Source organism: Phascolarctos cinereus, unplaced genomic scaffold (genome assembly GCF_003287225.1).
Source record: "Phascolarctos cinereus isolate Bilbo 61053 unplaced genomic scaffold, phaCin_HiC Scaffold_1;HRSCAF=81, whole genome shotgun sequence".
Classification (NCBI taxonomy): domain Eukaryota; kingdom Metazoa; phylum Chordata; class Mammalia; order Diprotodontia; family Phascolarctidae; genus Phascolarctos; species Phascolarctos cinereus.
The window spans coordinates 191721489-191743394 of record NW_027555514.1 but is presented as its reverse complement, the minus strand read 5'-3'; the positions used below and the strand labels follow the sequence as shown (position 1 = coordinate 191743394).

Here is a 21906-nt window from a genome sequence, read left to right as displayed (position 1 = left end):
AAATACATTATTTGGGGATTTTTGGTAGTTTCCAGGAAACTCAATAATTATTAAGTGATTGCCATCTATCTTGTTTTCCAAGTCCATTATTTTTTGTAGTAGATACTTTATCTGCTCTAGTTTTTCAGTCCTTTAGTTTTGTTCTTATTTCCTGTTGTATTGCTGAATCATAAATCATGTATCATGACCTCAATTGTAAGTCACTCCCCACCAACTGCCCAGCCTAGTCCAATAGCCAGAGAGTGTGATGAGGAGCCAGTATAGCCAGTGAGTGAACAGCTTGGCCCAGCAGCAGATTGATTCACCCAGCTGAAAGAGAGAGAAAGCCCAGATGAACCTCCTATCCAGTGGAAACACCATGATATGCAAAGAACCAGCTCAGCTGAACAACGGAGGGATTCACTGTGAACTTCATGAGGGTCCTTCCAGAGAGAAGAAGGATATCAAAGTCCTAAAGTTCCAGAGTTGTGAGTTGTCTTAGTCATATGTGTCATTTACATATGTGCCATGGTAGTTTAAGGTCCTGACTACTTTTTCTTCCTCCTGGACTCTGGGTATGTTTGTGGGGATATGTACCCCTGACGTTGAGGGGAAACTATATTACTGTTATTGGCATGGCATTTGAGTGAAGGCCTTTGCTAAAAATCTGATGATTATCAAGGGAAAACACACCAGTGGGGGCTCATATGCTAGTGTATGGTAGGGTAGCCCCCATAGGGTTACCCTTAGAACTCTGGGAGTAGCAATAGCCACCATTTTGGGGACCCAACTGGCCGGTACGGTGTGAATTGAGAAAGCTCTGAGGGGATATTGCAGTAGTGACAAGAGGACTTCAGTTATACAGACATGTTGGATCTCTCTCACCTTGCCAAAGTCACAACAGACAATAAATTCTGTATTTGTCTTAGTGGTCACTCATCCTTCAAATGAAAAAAGAAACAACAAGGACAAGTATCATTCTGGATCTGATCAAGGAGGAAATGCTTCTTAAAGTATAGATGATAGGAACTCTGGGGAGAAATGATCATTCTATCTTAGAATTTCTGATAGCAAAGTGGGAAGCTAAGCATAGTGTGACAAGCCATCTTGATTTGGGAAAGAAGATTTCAAATGGTTCAAAGAAAGGGTATGTAAGATCCCTACAGTCTAAAATTATAAAAGGAAATTCAGCTCAGAAGGGAGGGGTAACTCTCAAGACATAAAGACAAAAAATTCTGATAAGTAGGAAAAAGAAAAATGTGAGTTCTCATGCAGGGAATGCAGAGAACTCAGACCACCTTGGATTTTTAGAAGATGTATGGAAGAGGGCCATTTAATTGAAGATGAATGTATAAAAAGGGAGACTGCTGCCCTTACAGAATATACAAAGTGTATCATGGTCTTGTAAGAATAGTGCCAGGCCTGCTAAAGCTCGAAATGGGCTGAGGTTGGCAAAAAATACTTTTTTATTATTTCAGCATATATTTCTAATGTCTCCTAGAAGTTGACTAGGAAAAGAGATCACCAGGACAATGAAGAAGGTAGGAAATACATGAGAGTATACATTTCCCAACATCTCTGAGTTTCCTTGTCACTTTGCCCTGGATAAACCTTCCAGTTGACCACTCCATGCCTTTCTTTCCATACTACCAATGGGAGGAGCTTAAGCTGCTGTTCACCAGACTTGGAGTCCAGAAAACCTGGATTCAAATACTGCCTTAGATCTTTATTAGCAGTGTGCTGTTGTGTAAGTTACTCATCCTTTCTCAGTCTCAGTTTCCTTATCTAATCAGAAGAGATAACACATGTAAAGCACTTTGCTAATCACAAAGTGCTATATGAATGCTGGATCTCTGTAAAACTGGAGATAGTAATAGCACCTATTTCGTGGGGTTGGTGTGAAGATCAATGAAATAACCCTGCCTTTGTTCTCATTGTCCACTGACTAGATTGGGTATAGCAATAGATACAATGGGACGGTTTCTGTAAAGCAGTTGTGGCCTCAACAGAAGCCCAGAACAGGAATGGTACAAAGGAGTTTGGGGTGAGAGATGACTTAGATAGGCAAAGATAAGAGTAAGACTCAGCTCCTTGAAAAGGTGAAAAGCTTAGGGGTCATAGCTGTTGAGCTAGAAGGGATCTTAGAGGTTGTCTAGTCCAATCCTGTCCTCTTACAATTGAGGAAACCAAGGCCCAGGGAAGTTAGAAGACTTGCCCATACACAGAGGTAATAAACATCAGAGATAAGATTTGAACACAAGTCTTCTGATTCAAGAGTCATTCTCTTTCCCTAAGGTAGGACAACTTTCTGTCTTCCTCATACTGTCCTTTGGAGCAGTTTTGCTGAAGACCAGAGGTACAACCTCTTCTTTAAAAAAAAAATTGAAATTTTTTGTTTTACATCAATTACATTTTCCAGGATATTCATCTTCCAAATATCTCCCAAAGAGATGTCCCTAAAAAAAAAAAAACAACACTTGAGCATAATTCACCAACACATTTAAAAAGTCTGACATATTCATTGTTCAAAATCTCTGTGAAGAAGTGGGAAGGGTACCTCCTTATATTCCTTCTTGGTGGCCAACCTCATCAGTTTTGATTTTTTGTTGTTGGTAGTGGTCTTACCGTTTATATTATTGTAGTCATTTTCCTGGTTCCATTTACTTCACTTTGTATCAGTTCATATATATTGTGTCTTCCTATGCTTCTTTATAGTCACCATTTGTTTCTTATAGCACAGCGATTGTCCATTACATTCACATGCCACAATTTGTTTACTCATTCTTCAACCAACAGGCATCGTTGCTACTACAACAAGTTTTGGTGTACATGAAGCCTTTCTTTTTATCATTGCTCTTCTAATTATCATTGCTAGCAAGGGAATCTCTGGGTCAAAGGTTTTAGATGTTTTGGTAACTTTCTTGGCATAATCCCAAAATGATTTATAGAATGGTTAGACTAACTTATAATTCCACAAACAGTGCATTAGTTTACCTAACTTTACAAAAACCCTCCAACATTGACTACGCCCATCTTTAGTTATCTTTGTCAGTTTGCTGGGTATAAAGTGAAACCTCAGAATTATTTTGATATTACTCTTACTAGTGATTTGGAGGCAACTTCTCTTTCTAAACCTATCACAACCTTCACAGGAAGGGGAGTTGGGAATTTCTTCCAAACCATAGACATCCCCACCATGCTCCCATGCTCCAAGAGAAGTGAAGGTGCTCAGGAAGATTGGTTGAGTGTTCCATAGAACAGGTCTTGACTAATCTCGATTTATTTCTTTATATAATACAGTATGGATGGCTACAATGTGGATTCTCCATGTAATAATGAATATGGCAGACCATAAATAAAAATATTCCAAAATCACAGATGGAGATTTAAGAGCAGAGATGTTCTAATTTAATACTATTCAAGCATAGTCTATGTCATACTTCTTGACCTACACTTAACCCAGGACCAGTACAAAAGCCCCATGAGACCTGAGAACTCAAGGTAGGTGGATGAAGTGGAAATAGTTTAAGAATTTATAAACTGAGCACTCTTTGGTGTGATTACTGCTTAGTGTGGTATAATTACTGCTGCCTTTGAGATAGCCAACACATGCACACCAAATACTCTGTGGCAAAGCCACTTGGCTGGTGGCTTGAGATTAGTGCCATCCAGTGGCCAAAATACATACTACATACCCTTGACAGTACAATTTAACTAAGTGACAGCCTGCTTTTTTTTTTTTTTAAGTTGCAGAAAACAGGGAAACAAGCCTGGTGTGGACAGCTATTGCTACTGCAGCACTGGGATATTCACCAAGTTAAACCTAACCCCCCTATCATTCTGTATTAGGAGGAAAAAAGATTGGAGAACAGCTAGCATCACTGCTTAGGAAGAATAGAAAAGAGCTAAAGGATGAAAAAACTACTCAGATTATTTTGTTTCTTGGCTTCTCTAGGAAGCTAAGTGGTGAAATGGATAGAACACTGGGTCTGGAATCAGTTCAAATATGGTCTCTGACAGTTTCTAGCTAGTTAACCTGTTTGCCTCAGTTTCCCCAACTGTAAAATGTGGATGATAATAATAGCACCTACCTCCTTGGGCTGTTGTGAGGAACAAATCATATAATATTTGTAAAGTGCTTAGCACAAGAGCTTAATAGATGTTTTTTACCTTCCCACCTTATTTCTGTCCTTCCTTCCTTCCTTCCTCCTTCCTCCTTCCTCCTTCCTCCTTTTCTTTCTTCCTTCATTCACTATCAATAAGAATTAATCTTTGGCCTGGAAAGAACAGTAGAAAATAGTAATTGGAAGTAAAAATCAAAGATATGTCAGGATAGAAAAATTATCCTTGATGAGTTCATGTCACTAAGTCCAGATGAACTAAGTCCTGAAAAAACTGTTAGATAGATCATTGATCTTTAAATTTTCATGGAGAATGGGAAAGATGCTGCAAGACTGGGAAGGGGCAACTATTGCCCTGGTTCTCAAACAGGGAGAGAAAGTGAAATCTATAAATTTGTCTATAAATTAAGCAGAAGATTCCTGGCAAAATTTTAAAATGTATTATTAAAATTACGACTAATGATCATTCAGAAAAGGAAGATGTAAAGAACCAGCCTGGCTTGACCAAGAACAGGTAAGATCATACCAATCCCTTTTTCTTTTTTTTTTTCTTCTTTTATTTTTTTGGCATTTACTAGACTAGTAGATCAGTGGAATATAGAGAACAGCAAAGCATTTGACAAAGTATTTCATGCTTTCCCTGTGGATAAAATGGAGAAATGTGGGCCAGGAGATAGCACCTTTAGGACGGGCTGAATGGCTGTACTTGAAGAATAACTATTTATGGCTTAGATGGATTTCTGTAGGAGTGCCTTAAACCAGTGGTGTCAAGTTCAAACAGAAATAGGGGCAGAGTCAGGATGGTGTAGTGAGAGGTCACAATTTTGCCTTCGTTGCCCCCAGACCTCCTCAACATTGGCCTAGGAAATGCCTCAGATCAAATTCTGATCTGGGAACAAAGTAAAAGTCATAGGGAATCATTTTTCTGGCCCAGGGCAACTTAGGAAGATGGACAGAAGGGTCCTCAGATACTGGGCTCTGGGCTGTCCAGGAGCACCACAGAAGCACTACAGCAGCAGGAGGAAGTGACACTGTGTGAACAGCAGCCCAACACCCACAGGCAGTAAGGGGACTGAACACCTGGGCAGAAAGAGATCTCAGGGGCCTCTTTACTAACGATGGGAGCAGGAACCGGTGCCACCTGGCAGCTCAGTCGTCCATTACCCCGTTTGGGGTCACAGTTCCAGGGTGGAGAGAAATGGGTCACGAAGGAGCAGGAGGTCTACCTGTATAAGGAGGTTTCAGAACCATAGGGGCCTGGCTCTGAGCCCAAGAGCAGAGGGGAGACTGTTCTGACCTTTAGCCCCACACATAAGCTTGTAGTGGAATAAACCAGAGCAGGAGATCAAAACTAAGGGGAAGCCATTGGTTCTTGGGCTGCATTAAGAGAAGCACAAGGTAAAGGATGAATTAATAATGTTCCGTTCAGGGCACCAATCGCATCTTGAAAGGACACATAAGCTGGAGAGTAACCGGAGGTGGGCAATTGGAATAAAGAAAAGCCTCAAAATTATGCCCTGCAAGGACAGATTGAAGGAAATTGGGTTGTTTTGCCTGGAGAAGAGAAGACAGTAGGGGCAGAATAGTTGTTTTCCAAGTATAGGAAAAGGTGTCACTTAGAAGAGGGATTAGACTAGATCTGTTCGGTTCCAGGCGGCAAAAATTGGAGCTCTGAGTGGAACTTGCAGAGACTGATTTTGCTTTGATATAAGGAAAAACTTCCTAACAATTAGAACTATCCAGAAAGTGAAATGGGTTGCCATGGGAGGTAGGTCTTTGAGTAAAGACCAGGTCACCATTTGATAAAAATACCGTAGGGGAAATTCTCAGTCAGGTACAGGTTGGGACTAGAATAGCTTTTGTTGGCCCTATGATTGGTACTCCCTGAGATTCCATTCTAGTTCAGGCATCTCAGCTATTTCAGCATGACTGAAGTTGTGTGTTTCTGATATCTGGGCTGCTCTGTGGAAGGGTGGCTCCACATCTAATAGAACACTGTTAAATGTTTTATGCCCTCCGGTTGTTGGGTTTTGTTGTTGTTGAACCATTAAACATTGGTCCCTACATTTGAAATTTTATTGAGTTAATGAGATAAGCTCAAAGTTAAAAGCCATGGGGAAGATTTTACAACATTGAGAATTTAGGCTAGGGTTGAAATAAAGAGATTTTATAATAAAACCAAAAGAAAACAACCAAAAAGTATTGGTAACTTTGGAGAGAGAAGCTTCAGTTAAATGAAAGTCAAAAGCCAGAGTAAAGAATTAAGAAAGGAAGTAGAAGTACTCAAATTATAGATGGGCTTCTCAAAGACTTTAGCCATAAAAGGTACAATATAGCTAGCAAGGATAGCTGGATCAAGTGAGGGTTTCTTGAGAATGGGGGAGACATAGGTATGTTTGGAGGCAGTAAGGAAGCAGTCAGTAGGCAGGGAAGGAATGAAGATTAGTGAGTGTGGGGATGATAGAGGAGCAGTGGATACAGCACCAGGCCTGGAATCAGGACAACTCCGGTTCAAAACCAGCCTCAGATACTTATTAGCTGTGTGACCCTGAGCAAGTCACTTAAACCTGTTTGCCTATTTCCCCACCTGGAAAAGGAAAAGGTAAACCACTCCTGTATCCTTGCCAAGAAAACCCCAAATGGAGTCACAAAAAGCCAAACACCATTGAAAACAATTAAGTAACAACAAAAAAGACTGCCTTGCTTCAATGAAAACCTAGATGAAAACATGTAACATTATTTGTAATGGGATCAGCCAGCATGATTTCACGATTTTCTCCATTTTCATGCAGCAGTGCATGAATAGGACAAAGGCAGAAAATGGCATAGTTAATCCAAGGCCAGGTAAAAACAAGATGAAGCAATATTAAACAACAAAGATACTCACTCAATGTTTGCACTGTTCACCCCTAACCCACACTGTAGGCAGGCAGCACAGGCATTCTCACAGAATGGGAGGTGGGGGTGACATGATCAGATTCATGCTTTAGGAATATCATTTGGGCAGCTATAAGGAAGATGGTTTTGAGAGAAGAGACTTGAGGGCAATGAAACCATTTAAAAGGCTACAGCAATTCTCCAAGTGAGAAGTGATGAGGACCTAAATTAGGGAGGTGGACCTGTGAGTGGAAAAATGGAGACATGCAAAAGATGTTGGGGGCAGCTAGGTTGTGCAATGGATAGAGCACCGGCCCTGAAGTCAGGAGGACCTGAGTTCAAATACGACCTCAGACCAAATACTTGACACTTAACTAGTTGTGTGACCTTGGGCAAGTCACTTAACCCCAATTGCCTTTAAAAAAAAAAAAAAGGTGTTGTGGAATGAATGAGTGCTTACTATGTTCCAGACACCAGGCTAGACAGTAAGAATAAAAAGAAGAAAGAAAGAAAGAAAGAAAGAAAGAAAGAAAGAAAGAAAGAAAGAAAGAAAGAAAGAAAAGAAAGAAAGGAAGAGGAAGGAAGGAAGGAAGGAAGGAAGGAAGGAAGGAAGGAAGGAAGGAAGGAAGGAAGGAAATCCTTCCCTCAAGGAGCTTATATTCCAATAGTGGAAGGCAACTCAAAAATGACAGTGGTGGCCAGGAAAGGGAATTTTGGCCTGTTATGACCTCTATCCAGAGATGGCGAGTTGAAAAAGAACAGTCAATTAATACAATCTTTCCAGAAGTAATGTTACTGTTTATTTGATCATTGTATCCAGAGCAAGAGGTAGAAGGGGGAAAGGAGGGAAAATAGAATGGAGAGGAGGATGGACAAGAAGGTATTTGAGTTTTGGTGGGTAAATGGTAAGATTGCCTGAGTAGACAGATGGTTGGGATATGAAGGTGAAGAATGGTGCAGTGTGTAGGGATGGCAGTGGATACAAGACACTAAATGGACTAGTCTACACTCATTCAATCACCAATCAACTGGGCTTTGTCCTAGGACTAGAGTTATAAAGTTGAGTGGATTAATTTCCCTAGAGTCTTAGGGGCATGGATTCTATAGGTCCAGACATCCAGGTTTGGTGTAGAGTGTGCTAGTCAAGGTGGAGAGAGGCAGGTAAATGGTAAGATGGCCTAGGTAGATGGATAGTTCCATGAGATGTGAATATGAAGCATAGTCTAGTGTCTAGGGCCAGCCAGAAATACAGTGAATGGGTTAAGTGAGCCAGTAACTAATCATTTGGTCTTGGGCCCTAGTTGAAGAGGTCAATTAACAATACTTAGCAATTTATTGGATGGAGTCAGGAGGAGGGGAAGGTTGATGAGTTGAAGATAACTCGAAGGTTGAGAGCCCAGGTGAGCTGAAGAATTGTGCTGCTAAAAGGAACAGGAACATTAGGAAGAGGTTGGGTTTAGAAAAAGTATAGAAGATATGACAGATTCTCTCAAAAGAACAGAGAGAATGATAGGCTCTGAACACAAAAAATATAGACTTGGAAGGAAATTTGGCAGAAAACAATCAAAGAGCAAAAACATTAAAAGAATATCTGAATCAATGCAAGCCAAAATAACCTTGTAGACAGAATGAACAGAGGTAACTTAAAGATGTTAGGTCTTCCAGAAGTAAATGGCGAATCAGAAAACCTGAGTGCCATATTGTAGGAAATAATACAAGAAAACTGTTCAGAACCTTTGAACACAGACAATAAAGCACTGAATAACCAATCCAAAGATCACTGCCAGGAAAAAAATTAGAAAAACCTAAGCTTGAAATGCAAAGACATAGAGTGCTTAAATCGTGCAATTTCAGTAACAGGTGAATTTTGCAAACTTCAGTACTTCAGCTATGAACGCCAGTTTGAATGACCCAGGATCACTTATAGTCAGAAGAAATCAGAGGAAATGATAGAAAAAGATAATTCAAAAATGTACAACAAAAAAAGTAGCACATAATAAAAAGTTAAGCCTAATCATCAATTTAAAAAAAAAAAGGGTTTTCAACTTAGGAGAGGCATTCAAAGCACTCCTGAAAAAACAAAGAAAAAAGTAAAGGTGAGCCCAAATACCTAACCTTAAAAAAGTCCAAATAAGAAAAATACAAGAAAAATAAGTACAGTTATTTTTAAATAAAGTAATGTAATTAATTCTCTTATGTTTATAGTCTATTGTTTAAAAAAGAAAAAATAATAAATTGAACTAAAGGGGTAAAAGAAAGGAAAAAAAAAGATCAAGAGACAGAGAGGAATTTAAAGAAAAAAGAAGAGAAAGGAAAGTTCAATATTCCACAGCCTAAATCCTACAGTCACTATGAGTAAAGAAATATCTATTGCTGAATGGATAATACAGTGGGAGATTGAATCAATGCAGAAAGGAGAGGAAGAAACAAAGTTTCACTCAGTGGTGTACTGGAACTATCTTGAGCTGACTGTCAAGAGCTGATAGTTAAATATTTGGTGTAAGCATTTATACTTCAGAAATCAGGGCTTGATTTATTGTTTTATTGATTGTATAGAATTAAGAAAGTCATAGAGATGGTAATAATGCAGATTAAACTTGAGAGCATGCTGTGCGTATATTTTTTCCCAGAGAGCCAGATCGTTTTTGGGGGGTTGTTTGTTTTCAGTAAGGCAATTGGGGCTAAGTGACTTGCCAAGTGTCTGAGGCCAGATTTGAACTCTGGTCCTTCTGACTGCACAGCTGGTGCTCTAGAGCCAGCTGTTAAACATTTACCAGCACACTCCTGTATATACTCCCCACCCAATCAATAAGTGAACAGAGAAAATATAATTATTTCCCTACTAAGAGTTAGGACTATGGGAGAGAAGGATATAAGCAATTGAGGGTAGGGTCTGGAATGAAGGAAGTGGCAGAAAAGAGTATTGTCCGAGAGGGGGAAAGGAACAATCTCACAATCTTGAAGAACTGGAGGAGGTGGAAATATTTACAAAGGGTTTTAGTGCCCAGAACATCATCACATCTCAGGAGAGGTGAATCCCTAAGGGCAGCCAGCACCCAGGATAGTAAGAAAGACATAGAACGGTAGATACAGTAACTGGGCCTTAGAATGGAAAGTGATTATTATGAGGACAGGAGCTAGGACTAGGCTTCATACTAGGATAAATAATAATTCCCACCATATTGTATTTCTTCACATTACTTTCTTCATGAACCAATATTTCTAAGATGTAGTAAAATAGATTTTTTTAAAAAAAGGATGGGGTAAAATTTACAAAGGTAATTACTTAGAAATGGGATAGAGGAAGGAATTTAAATTGGGTTCTCCAGAAACTTTATCTTCCTAAGGGACAGAGAATAAAGGAGGAACAAGTACAGGTGTAATAGCCCATGAATGGGAAAACAGAATTCAAAACAAGATGGAATGGAAGAGAAATAAGGAGGACAAAGCAAAGAAAAACTTCTTCCAAAAGGGCGCTGCAAAAGAATGTTACTTCAATGAAAAGTCAGAGGGAAGATTTTGACACATATTTACCTGGACAGGGAAAGAGATGAGTCAAAAGAAGAAGAAAAAAATGAAAGAACAAAAAACTAACAATTTAAGCAAATTCAAAGAACTTGGAATAGATTAAGTAAAAAGGGCCAGAAAAAAGTTTGTAAGAAAAGACAATCATCATAATAGTGTAAGCAAAACCAATTTTAGGAACAAAATACTGACTTAAAAAAGGTAGGGGGTAAAAATAATCAAAATAAGAGAAATAAAAAAGGAAAGCATAAGTCTTGTAATAATAGCTTTAAATGTAAATGGATTAAATAATTAAATTAAATGGGGAAAAAATGGCAGAATGGACAAGAAAATAAAATCCAACCATTTACTGTATAAAAGAAACACATCTAAAAAAAACAGACATAAAGAATGAAAATGAGGGGCTATAACAAAATTGTCTAAATATCAAATGGTTTCAGTTTCCAATATTTGAAATCATTTTATTAGATATCTCTAAAATATGTTCAAAGTAAAAAGAAATGAGAAGAGCTACTTGTATGCTTAAGGGAATCGAATACAATGAAACAGTCAGTTCTAAATATATATGCACCAAATGGCATAGAATTTAAATACGTAAAGGAATGGTTAACTGAATTGCAAAAAGACATAAAGCAAATATAGAAGACTTTAATGTTTTTCACTTAGATTTGGATAAATCTGACAGAAAGATCAACAAAAAGGAAAATATAGAATCTAATAAACTGTTGACATTAGATCTGAAAGACTTAAGACATCTTCTGGATAGGAACATTAAATAACATACATATTTCTCATTACCACATAGTACTTTATAAAAAATAGACCATGACTAAGGCACAGAGAAATTATAAATAAGTAAACAAAAGCAAAAATACTAAAAGTATCCATAACCCAATAAAAATAGTAGTTAATACAAGGAACACAAGCAAAAGATACAGACTTGAATGGAGACTTGACAATGACACCCTTATTTAGAGATTTAAACAGTTCTATAGTCAAAGAAAGAACATAAAAGGAATTAATAACTATGTAAACAATAATGATAATGAGATCACATACCAAAATTTGTGGTATGCAGCTAAAGTAGTACTCCAAAGAAAAATTTTACCTTTGAAAAACATACATCAATAAAATACAAATAAAAGAGGATTAATAACTGAGACTGCAATTTGAAGAAATAGAAAGTTAATAAACGCACAAGCTCAAAAGAACAAAAAGAAAACCTTGAAAATTAGAGAAGAGATAAAAAGAAAAGCAAAAAGGCTATTGAAATAATAAGCAATATTGAAACGCTGTTTCTTTGAAAAGAATAACAACAAATGTTGGAGAGACCACAGAAAACAGATGCATTGATGCACTACTCGTGGAGTTGTGAATTGGTATAGTCATTCTAGAAAGCAATTTGGAATATGCCCCCAAAATTATTAAACTGTGCATATCCTTTGACACAGTAATACTACTATCTGGCCTAGCCCCCAAGGACATCAGAGAAAGCAGAATGTCCTATATGTGCAAAAATATTTATAGCAGATATTTTTGTGGTGGCAAAGAACTTAAAACTAAAGGAGTACCCTTCAGTTGAAGAAAGGCTGAACCAAATGACACTATATAAATGAAACGGAATACTTTTGTATTATAAGAAATGAAGAAACTTGGGAAGATATGTAGGGCTTGGATCACAGTGAAGTGAATGGAACTTCGAGGGGAATGATTTATACTCTAACAACAACATTGTAAAAATGAACAGTTTTTGAAAGACTTAAGAACTCTTATCAACCCAATAATCAATCATGATTCTAGAAGACAGATGAGGAAAATAGTACCAATTTCCTAACAGAGACATGATAAACTAATATATATAATGAGACATATTTTTGGATGTAAACAATTCAGGAATTTGTTTTGCTTGACTATTTGTTACAAGGGTTTTTGTATTTTTTTTTAAGTGGGGGATGGGGTGGCAGGGAGAAATATGAATGCTTGATCCTTGAAAAAAATGCAGAAAATTTAAAATTAAAATAGAAAATTAAATGAAATGTAGAGAAGAAAAACAAAACAAAAAAAAGAAAAGAATAACAAAATTCATTGACCATTATACTTAAATGAACTAATTCAGAACCAGGAAAAATGCAATAACTACAATGGTTTAAAAAAGAAAAACAAAAAAATGGAACTGAATGATGTATAATTAAAATGACCAAACTTGAACCTAGAAGAGGTGAAAAAATGCACTCCGCGCACTCCACTGATGGGGAGGAATGTTGAATATACTCTCAAATATGGTTGACACATTGGTTGATTTTGCTGAATTACTTTTTTTCTTTTCTTTTTTAATCTTTATCACAAAGGAAGGCTCATTGAATAGGGAATATAGAGAGGCATATATCTAGAAATAAAGGTAATGCAAAAACAAAAGGCATCAATAAAAACAAAAATAGAATGATTATAGAAACATTCTTTTATAAAACAGTGGTTTTCAATTTGTTCAGGACAAGCTTGAATCATAAGTGCTTTTTACAATTCTTAAAAGTATAACTGTTTGCAGGGAAGTCAAGGTATGGTGGAAAAAATATTAGTTTTGGAGTAAGAGAGCTTGAGTTCAAAATTTGACTTTCCTCCTTACTACCTGTGTGACTTAAGGGAAATGACTGTACATCTTAGGGCCTTAGTATCATCAGCTGTAAAATAAGGTTGGTTTAAATCATTTCTAGGGTCTTTTCCAGCTCTCAATATTATGAATCTACAGAAAAAAGTTAGAGAAGCTTGATACTCTGAATTGATCCAACCATTCTAGAAAGCAATTTGCAACTAAAAGTCACTAAATTGGGTCTATTCTTTGAACCAGATCCCCAAAGAAGTTAAAGACAGAAGCAAAATACTGTAGCCTTGTGCACAAATTTTATTGATAGCAGCAAAAAACTGGGAACAAAATGAGTATCCTTCAATGGGAGAATGACTGAGCAAATTATGGCATATGAATGTGATGGAATATTAAGAAATTAAAAATATGATGGATTCAGAGAAACCTGGAAGACTTCCATGAACTGATGCAAAGTGAATTATCACTAGGAAAACAATTTGTTGGTCTACAACATTTTAAAAGAAGCAACTTTTAAAAGACTTAAGAAAAGCCGGGGCAGATGGCTAATGGAGTGATGGTGGCCTTCAGGGTGCTGGCTTCCCTTTGGCTCTGCCAAGCGACATCCTGGGGCACAGGACTTGTGAGGATCAGACCTCTGCCCCAAACCCTGCTCTTGGTGGAAGGCTTCAGGATGGGGGCCATCTTGTCATCAGATGGGCTCCGGGGCTAACTCCTGTTGTTCAGAGACAAAGAAGCCAGAATTCATAGCTAAGGAAGTTGAAAAATATACTCATCAAAATGATTGGTTTGGATTTACAGGTTTTTAAACCAATTAAACAACAACTCAAGCCACCAACATATAAGCTAATGATAGAAATACAACTAGAAAGAGCCACAACAGATGCCATTGAGGCAGCTAAAGAACGGTTTAAAATGCCTCCTGTGCTGAAAGGAGAGCCAATAAATGATGTATTAGCAGATGATAGAATCCTTGAAAGAACTGATTACTTCCAAATACCCATTTACTGATTTAACATTTAGCATTCCCCATCATGAATGTTTCATTGTTGTCAGGGAACCAAGTGGTATTCTATGTAAAACTTCCTAGAAAGACTAGACAGAATGATCCAGGTCTTTTTCCCCAAAACAGATAGCAAGATTTTTCCACCATTAATGTTCCAGGAAGAAAATCTTCCAACTTTGTTCAGTCAACATCATCTTGAAGATATCCTCAATCTCTGTGTTGCACAGTTTGAACCACATTCAGTGGATTATACTAAAATTAATCACTAGACATATGAAGATATAGAAAAGCATGGTAAATATGGTGTTTTGCATTCAACAAGACAGTTTGGTGGAATGGTGTGGTATCTAGTAAATTAAAAAAAAGATTGGTGGTATGCTGATTGACCAGATTCAGAGAGATTTGGATAGATATTTGGGGAGAGATAATGGATGTTGCCACACATTTGGTCATTATGTATCACATGCTTCATCCACATGGACACTCAGCTAAGGAAGGCTAAAGAACAAGGAGCTGACGGATTAGACATAATTAAGGTCTTTGCAAAAACAGAAGAGCAAAAGGGAGAATAAAGTTGACTTTACAGTTTTACCAAGAAGCATTTAGTAGTCATTTTGCAGCTTCCAGAAAAAAGTACTTAAGTAAAGTATCTTTTTATTTAAAAAAAAAGACTTCAGAAAATCTAATCAATACAATAGCCAATCATGATGTCAAAAGACTGCTAAAGAAACATACTTCCAAGTTTCATTAATGGACTAGAAGTTCAGAATGAGACATATACTTTATGTAGTGATTGTTTTGCTTGATTGTATTTATTACAAAGGAAGACTTCTATGTGGAGAAAAAGGTAGGCAGAGATAATAATGCGAAAAATAAATAACAGAAATAAACAGCAATCAAACATTTTAAAAAGATCCTAAAGAAAACAGAAGGAGGCTCAGAACAGGACACAGACCAGCAGGGCAGTTCTATTACTACTGCCTGAATATCAGTATCTTCTGCAATGAAAGAAAGATCTATCTACATCAGTAAAATTCCCGAACCAGTGACATGTTAAAGTATAATTTTCTGACTTCAGTATTATTTGCCATGACTACATCTTAACTGTGCTCTGTGATTTCCCACATCATTTGATGCCCATTTAGGAATTCACCTCTAAACCTCACAAAGAATTATTTGACTCAGAGATCATCCAGCCATAATGAAAATGTGATTTGAGGTAGATCACATTAGAAATTAGCTTGGATTTTCTACCCTAATTTCATCTTCAATCATATACAACAAAGTAGAAGGGTTGATTTTCTAATTTGTTTTGGTTATGTGTAGGCAAAACCTTGTTTCAACTTAACATAAGTATAGATGATCTTATTTAAAGCTAAATGAGGAGGAAATACATCTCTTAGAATGGATTGACTTCTACTATGTACGACAGAATGTAAAATGTATATATTTAGGTCAGCCCTAAAACATTAGGGATGTGCTCATCGTACATTTCGGAGATTACAAAACTGTGGAAATAACTTGCTTTGTATCTTTAAATTTACTCCTTTTCAATATACCTAACCTCTTCAAAAAGCATTAAAGAAAATAATTGCTGAACAAAATATGTGAAATGGAATGGACTGAAATATTACTGTAACATAAGAAATTAAGAATATATGGATTCAGAGAATCCCAGAACACCTGCATGAACTGATGTAGAAGGAATTGAGAAGAACCAGGAGAACAATTTATATGACTATAACATTATAAAGGAAAGCGACTTTGAAAGACTTAAAAATTACTTTACCACAAAAACAAAGAACAAACCAAGAAAACTAAATACTAGTTATTTGCCCAGTTTTTATTCATTGATTTAAAAATGACCATAATATGCAACATCAGTATGTTCAACCTTCTTATGAATTTTATGGATATTCTACTAACAAGGCAACAAACTTTGTGTTTTAAAAATAAAATGTGAAATTACTTGAAAATATATCCAGGTTCAATTTTGTTTTAATTGGTGAACGATAAAGAAAACTACAAAATCAGAAGTAGACTCAGTTTTACTAGGAAATAGATTTTGGAGGATGAGGATGAATTTCTTTTGTAATTTCTGACTAAGTGTGAAAACAAATTGCAATTATTCTATAAAACAATCTCTGGATATGGTCTTGACAAACTAGTAAAAATTTTAATTTAAAAAGGACTTGGCTTAACTTCTCAGAAACCCAATAATGAATCTAAATGAAATTTTAGAGACACATGACTTTTCAGCCCCTCAAACAATTCCTTTGGCCTCTTCATTTTTTTTAAAATTACATTCTATTTTTTAAATTTTTTCATTTATTTTTTACTAAATCATTTTACTTCCTACCTTTGCACATACAAATCAGGTGTGGGTCAAATCAGGTACCATAATGCAAATCAACCACAACCAACCACCAATAATGTTAACACATTTTAAAAATTGTAACTTTTACTAATTGTTACTCTTCAGAGGTAATATATTATAAAATACTTGCTTGAGTCACATCAACAGTTATTAAAAGCGGTTACGTAAAGCAAAAAAAAGGTAGAAATGTTTTTTAAAAGAGCACTTTTATAACTGAACTCTGACAACCTTTAAAAATAATGTTTCTACACTTCATGCTACCTCATAAATACCCATGATACCCAGCTAGGGTACTCAAGCTCCATAATCCTCCATCTCCCAATCTGGGACAAATGATTTTACCTCAGGTCTGCCTTTTTTTTTTTTTTTTAACTCAGCTCCAAACCATTTCCTCAATGGTACAACAAATCTGCCTATGGATATAAATACAAGTTTACATTGTTACTTCCTGTGGTTTGGTTGTGTGAACTTTCCCCCTAAATCCCACACCTCAAGCCCCTCCAATATTGGTCCCAGTTTTAAATTCTTCCACTATATTTCATTATAAAGTAAGAAATTGCCAGCTTGGCTTTGGGAAAGGAACTTTACTCCAATGTCACCCCAAAAGAAAGGTTAAAAAGGATCAGTATTACTTTAAAGAAGGCAATAAATTATTGGTTAAATTTACAGTGAAGGAATCATAGCCCCAGGTACCGGATACCAGTTGGATAGCCTTTGTTCCCCCCCTCCCCCACCCTCAACTCTCTTGCATCCTTTGCCTATGGTCAGTAGAAATAATTCAAGTGGTATATTTGTAAACCGATGTGAGTAGACAGCTAGTCTAAGAAAAGTACAAGTAGCAGTGCTTATATCCACTGATGGCTTTACTCGGTGTGTAATCACCCTCCCACCAAAGCCCCCATTCTTCTATGTAGGAGCACGGAAAGGGGCGGTGGAGAGGGGAGTTTATTGAGCATGAAAACTACTTTTGTGAAGCTGAATCTAGAACTCAATACCTGAACAACAGAAGAACACATTCACTCATTCACTAGTCCAAAGGTCCCTAGGTCAGGGATACGGCTTTCCTTTAAAGCTACTTTTGCTTTTACTGGAGTTAGGAGGAGTTCGTAGTAGTCAGAGTCGTGAACAACAATCGCGATCATTGGCAGATCTCAGTATTCAGAAGCAACAGAAAAACGCTAGGGGGTAAGGGATTTACCCCCCCCCACCATTAGAATTAACATGCTGCGGAGCTCATAGTAAAAAGAAACTTCTTGGGAAGTGAAGATAGTGGCGGGGGAGGGTCGCGAGCTGCAGGCCGAGAAGCAATAGCAACTTTGGATACGAATTGCCTAAGAAGATTCAGGCAATGGCAATTTCTGCAAACAAAATTGCCGGCAACCCTGGGGCTTGCAAAGCTGGACCACTGAAAGCTCAGCGTGGCCGAAGTGGAGGAGGCTGGGGGTGGAGTGGTGTGGAGAGACCCTTCAGCCAACACCCCCCACCCAAGCTACGGCTTCCCTCCACACCCTTCCCCCTCTCCCCGACAGCTTCCTCTTGCTCTCCCAGCCCCTTCCCCCCACGTGAAAATGACGTCAAAATTCCTCGAAAAAGCTGCGTGGCGGCTACAGAGGAGTGATTGCCAAGGTTGCGCCCCCCTCGGGGATGGATAGGGGGGCTAGGGCCAGGAGGGCGTCCCAGGAGAGAAAAGTGTGGGGGAGATCGGTGGGGTTTTTTTCCTCCTGGGGAGTAGGGGGCACTCCAGGATGAGGTGTCTCCTTCCAGGAGAACTCCCACCACCTATATTGTTGGAAAATAAATTTCCATAAAGCTGTAATAAATTTCCTGGCCCTGTGAGAAGTGTGAAAAGCTGAATCAGGCAAGAGAACCACGGAAAGTTTTGACCTTTTATTTATTTATCTTTACTTTTCCCGGAAAGAAGAGTGAGGCTCTAGTAGGTGAACATAAGGCAAGCGGGTAGCCTCTTAAAATGCACTTGCAGCATCTGTTGCGTCCGGAAGAAAACACGAGTCTGCATCAAAATATAGTAAATAAACAGAATAATTAGATAAAGACACACACGCGCACACACACAAGACCCGACCCAACCTCTCACCTGAAACGCCCTGGGGATCCGACAAGGAAACTCAAACTACTCCTTTATACCTGTGCTCCCCAGCCCAGGGCAAGACAGACTGCCATTGTGGCTTTAGTCTACAACCCATGCCCACCACAGACCCATTCTCCTTTCATTCCCATTCCTCTTCCTTTCCTCCTCTTTCCCACCTCTGTCCTTCTTTCATTTTCCTCCTAGGTCATTTCACTTCCTAGGTCAAAGAATTTCTAAAGGAGAGAAATAATGTGCTGAGATTAATTTTCAAATGGCCTTAGGGTTTTAATTTTCTGACCATCTCTCCCTTCGTGAAATAATGAAACACCCACTATCAAAGAAAGGATTACTCCTCCCCTCCCCCCACTCCATCTCGACCTCCTAGTTTGGCCAAGGGAAGAAATGCCCCCCAGTCTCCCAATTTGTTGCTCCGTGGAACACTGTTTACTACTGGGTCCGTACTCTGAACACGTGCCTCTAAACTTTCACCCAGCTCCAAGCTCACCTGGCTGGGGTGTATTTGCCAGGTGAGTGTGTTATTGCGGATTCCCATGCTGTTACACACGGCTCGGAACACCGGGCTGGTCCCTACCCCTACAGCGTTTTGTACCCTTTCCAACCGAAACTACACAAACACGTGTAGAAGGGGCGGGGAGGGGGTGGTAGAGAGAGAGACGAGAGAACTTGTATTCCCCAAAATTTAGCCTTGAAACTACTGGACACTTTCCTTTGTGGAGCTGAGTTGCTAGAGGGAGAACACACACCCAGAAAAACCTTGATTCTAGAGGTTGTTTTAACCTCAAAGTCAAACCCAAGCGCTTACTTTTTAGCTGAAGGTACAAATAAACTTCTGACCCCCTCCCCAAAATGCGCTTTGTGTGTGTGTATATGCTTAGAAACCAAAGTGCTTTCTTCTTAGCACTGTAGTCCTTTTTTAAAAAAAACTTTTTTTGTTCTTAATGCTACTTTTTAGACTCTAGTGATATAGACGGCTCGTGTAGAGAAACCCCCTTCCCCCACGAAGATAAATTGGAGACCAGAGAGTGATAAAGAGCGCTGCTAGTGTACAGAAACAGTCAGCAATGGGAAGAAGGGAATGAAGAAACTTTTAAAGAGGCTTTCATGGACTTAGCCTGCCAAGCGGAATTTGCCCAAGCTCACGATCTTAATGAATGAAGGACAGAATCGGAGATTTCTTTCTTGTCCCTCCTCTCCCCTCCCCCTTTCTCCTCAGCCTCCCTTTGCTGGTGTTTCAAAGTAAAGCAAGCCTCGGCTAGGAGAGAGGGGGAAGGGCGGCAGAGTAGACTTAGCATCTTAGCCTACCCCCAAAGGCTTAGGACTCGTCACCCCAGCTTCCCTCCCCCGGAGTGAGTAAGGCCTGGGGGGAACTGAGACTTGTCTCATCCCACCACAGTGCATCTATAAGAACGGTACTTTCCGTTTTCTTGCATGGAGATAGGGTAGGGACGGTGACCAGTTATCAAATAATGCAAAATATGAATGACACACTGCCGGGCTGGAAAGTGTCCCAAGCTTCTGTCCTTGATTACCCAATTACATATCTTCTTTCTTTAAAATACACCTCCCTTCTTCTTTTTCTCCCCCGGCCCCCACGCAGACCACGACTGTTTGATCTGTAGGTTAGGTGAAGTTTGAGTTATTTCTCAATGGCTTTTAAAAATGGAGATGTTTATTTATTCAGAGTGATTCAAATCCCCAGTCGGAAACTCCAAGCTGACTAAAATCAATAGTTTAAATGAATTTGCTGTATTCCCAGTAATACCATATTCAAACCGAGGGTCATCTGTGGCGCAGAACAGTTTCAAGTTTGCAAGTTGGGTTTGCACAGAGAGCTTTTAATTTTTTTTTCCTTTCTACAAAGTTAATGGCTTCCAATCAGCAGTCACACATCCCTCTACCCCTGCCCTCACACAGAGTAAATCGGATACCGATTCTCCCCCCTATTGATTAGTTTTGAAGACTCCTCCTTCCTTTCCCCAGCCCCCTCTTCGCTTCTCGCCAACTTTGCTTTCTTTTGATATAGAGGGGAATGCTTCCTACTAAGAAAAAAAAAGTAATCTGCCCAGTAACATTCAGCGCGCAGTAGCAAGAGTCTCTGAGCTATTGGCTATGCAAATAGAGGGAGGGGAGAGACAGCTCCCCAAACTCTTACTCACCCTTTTAAAGTGATATGCCCCCTCCCCTCAACCATCCACCCCTTCCGCCCCACCCTCCTTTAAAGGGGCTGAATTAATTGCAAGTAGTTTGGGTTTTCTCCACTTCTACCTACCCTTCGCTACTTCACCTCTTGGTCTTGAAAATCTCATGAACAACTTCTTTCAACTTCACCGCCTGCGCACCACACCATACCACCTTCTCCCCATCCACCCCTTTTGCCCTCATGTCTCCTTTTCTCCTGTCCCTTCTTATTAAAGCTTGCAAAGCATTCTACCTCCGCTTATAGGGTGGGAGAAGAACCTAGCAGCACCCGGTACCCACCAGCACGGGCGTGGCTAGGAGATAGCAAAGATGACATCCCATTCTCCAAATATTAGATGCTGGGGAGGGGGGGAAGAACAGCAGTGGCCTAGAGTCAAGGTCCGTGTATTCAATAACTAATAAAAAGAAAAAAAAACGATGGCTGCCAGCAATGCATCCTCTGGTATCAATTTGGATGAACGCAAATGACTGCGGAGATTGTCAGCTTTGCGATGAAGGAAAGGTGGGGGGAGGGGAGCTAAATCTAATCAGTCCCCTCCTCCACCTCCCCTTTATTTCCTAGAAAGCTGTATCTGTGTGGTCAGGCCTTGTTCAGAAACCTCCGACTGCTTCTCCGCAGATAGAGGCAAAGTCGAGCTAGAAGGGGCTTTAACTCCTGAATGCTTGCTACTGGGGAATCCCTGGGTCTTATTCAGGCCTTCTGCCAAACTCCTCTCTTTCCCTACCTTCCTTATCCTTATATTCCCCATCCTCTCTGGCCAATTGCTTCATCATTCCCCCCCACCACCACCACCTTAGGCACACACAATCCCCTAGAGTAGAATGCTTCCTTCTTGGAGTTCCTGTCTGCTGGGGGTGCATCCACCCTCCCAGGAACGGTCCCCCTTCCTCTTCCTTCTCTTGCTCGTCTAGAGGAAAGGAAGGTGGTTTAAGCGAGCGCGCGCGCGGGACTCGGAGGGGAGGCGGGGACGGGACATTGTATTCTGAGCACTTTTAGCTAAAGTGCACCAAAAGAAGTTTATCTGGAGCATTGGCGGTCCGGGAGCCTCAGCTCTATCTAAAGCTGGGCATGCAATTATTTTTTAAATCAAACCCCGATTTTTCATTTAAAGA

General features: G+C 39.1%; 1 long non-coding RNA gene and 1 pseudogene across 1 annotated transcript; one reads left to right on the top strand and one right to left on the bottom strand.

The window, feature by feature from the left end:
* The first annotated feature begins 13642 nt into the window (after positions 1-13642).
* Positions 13643-14858, top strand: LOC110218670 (small ribosomal subunit protein mS22 pseudogene; annotated as a pseudogene).
* A 3498-nt stretch (positions 14859-18356) lies between these two features.
* Positions 18357-21073, bottom strand: LOC110218780 (uncharacterized). Its single transcript, XR_002327403.1, has 2 exons — positions 20864-21073; positions 18357-18495 (listed from the first exon to the last, which is right to left on the bottom strand). It is a non-coding gene; the product is annotated as an uncharacterized LOC110218780 (long non-coding RNA).
* Between the last annotated feature and the right edge of the window lie 833 nt (positions 21074-21906).